General features: G+C 45.7%; 1 pseudogene; it reads right to left on the reverse strand.

Moving 5' to 3' along the window:
- The window catches only part of LOC144756688 (28S ribosomal RNA), a 9,181-nt pseudogene that overhangs the window by 5,943 nt on the left and 738 nt on the right, over positions 1-2,500 (reverse strand).

Raw genomic sequence — 2,500 nt, forward strand, 5'->3', positions numbered from 1 at the left:
TTATATTTTGACCGACTATCATACCTGCAGCAAACTCTGTCTGAACATTAATTAATTCTCCTAGATTTGATTCAGGGTCATCCTCTTCCAATTCCTCACGTAGAAGGAAACACATTTCATCGAACACATATCGTTGTGTTGGTTCATTCCATTGCATAAATGTATCTAATACATCTTGTACATTATATCTTCCAACTTTCGAAACCCATCTAAGAGCAGTGGAATCTAATATTCCTCTTTCTTCAGTACTGGGAAGCTGACTACGCCTCTGTACAGAGTCAGAGGTAGGAGTCTTAATCAGAGTTTTATAGAAGGGAGATAGAATATTAGAGACAGAATCAGTGATTCTCCGACGAACAGAAAGTGGAGTCATAATATTAGCAGAGGCAGTAAATAGAGTAGCAGTTGGAACAGATAGATTAGGAACAGTAGGAGTAGCAGGAAAAATAGCTTGTGAACTAGCAGGTGTGAGCGACACAGGCATAGGTAAAGAAGCCGGCAACCCTAGAAGAGGGGTTGTCGAAGGAACATTAATATTGACCACAGGAGGTACAGGAACTTGATTCAGGGGAGCGGGAACAGGGACACCAGGTTGTCCAGCAACCGGTAATTGAACATTCGGTATAGGTGGAGCCGTAGCACCCTGTGCATACGGTGGGGGTGATCGTAACAAATAAGACAACAGGGGATCCTTTTCAGGGTCCTCTACTATCTTAGCCGTACTCGATGGCAAAGCAGGATAGCACTTGTCTATCGCTAAATTACGCTCTCTATTGGCCACCTCCATCGCTTTCTCAGACTCGTTGAGTTGCAGCTGCTTAGCAGACTGTTCTAAAGTCAACTCTTGCTCTTTCTGTTCTTTCTTCAACTTTTTAATTTCTCTCTGTTTAGATTCTTTTCGCCAATAACGGAAAGAATCAAACATTGCCGGCCGGGCTTTCTTCTTAAACAACCTTCTTTCTAGATTATCGAGAACTTCAGGTTCAAAACTACCATGTAGTGGCCAACTAAGGACACCATCTTTCTCTGTGAAGCGGATCCATACCTCGTTATAAGAGATAGGGCCCACACCAAATTTGCAATATAGATCATAAAGGGGAGTTCCAATCGGAGGAACCAAACACGAGTCCTCCAACTGGGAATCACTGTTGCAACTGAAACAAGACAACATACAATTTTTCCGACTTACCATTTTATAATCCGGAACACAAAACAAACGAGACACAAACAGAAAAGATGCGCACTCGGACCAAGAACTTAGGCCTACCAGAACTGACAAATGTATTGATACCTGAACTGAACAGAATGATTATCGTAACCAGGATAACCAGTGATAATCTTACAGAACTGAACTGAACTGAGAACTAAAAGGATTATCCAAACAGGAGCAACCCTCACAAAATACTTAACTGAGGCACTGAAGACGTCACCAAGGAGAAACCCGTCACGTCTCGCCGTACTAAGGACTGCACCTCGGGTCCAAGACAGGGCGACGGTCAAGGCAACGGACCACTGCAGCCGTCTGAACGGGAACCCTCGCGGAAGAGAACGTCGGGGCCACTTTTGCGATATGCCGGGATCGATGAAGTGGGGCGCCTCCCTCTGAAATCTTCCCACGAAGCTCCTCGAACTCTTCAGGCTTTTGGACCGGTACCGAATGACGTCGCCCCACGTTGGGCGCCAATTGGAGTTCTGGACTTTTTGGTTCCGTCCAGAGGTGTCAGGGAAAACACCCGAAGACCCCGGAGTTCAACCTGTCTCGGTGCACAAACAAACAGAAACACGGGCTTCTCGATGGTGGCGTCAAAGACCAAAGGTTTATTACTGCAGGGACACAGAAGTCACAGAAACTGCACACGGGCAGTGTCTAGGAGCCTGTTCAATTTGTACGAAGAGGGTTGTTCCTTATATACTAAATATTCTGCTCGGGGCAAATTCTTTACATGTTACCACAGTTCTAAACATTCGTGTCTTAAACAATAAATATTTGGCGTTGTACAGGAATCGTCAACAGTATCTGATGTCAAAACATTACGAATGAGAGGTTCCCACTAGTCCATCATAATCCCATGTCAATTCCTCATTCAAGACCCGGACCGCCTCATCGTAAATTTCGTTACCTCCCCCTAATAAAGGCCCAGAAGGAAAGGAGCAGAGCCAGGTGTGGAAGATAGAAAGACAGGATAAGAGATGTTTGTGGGTCGTAAATGGGCACGGTTACCAGCTTCGGCCGTCTAATCATGATCAGGCCAACGAACACAAGAACCAGTATAGCAGGACTGGCCTCAGGCTGGGGAGGCAGTTCTTGCCGAGTCATGCTGCTACAGCGTTGCTGGCCTAAGGTGCACGTGTCACTAGCAAGGTGAATCGCCGGCTAAAGCCTACGTGTCCTTAAATGAAAAGAGGTCATTGCGTGTCCATTGACTATGTGAGGGCAAGGAATACAAAATGGCTTCCGTGTCTAAGATGGATGCCATGGGTAGAACAGAAATGTGTTTGT

Source organism: Lissotriton helveticus, chromosome 5_1, assembly GCF_964261635.1.
Source record: "Lissotriton helveticus chromosome 5_1, aLisHel1.1, whole genome shotgun sequence".
In the NCBI taxonomy this organism is placed as follows: Eukaryota; Metazoa; Chordata; class Amphibia; order Caudata; family Salamandridae; genus Lissotriton; species Lissotriton helveticus.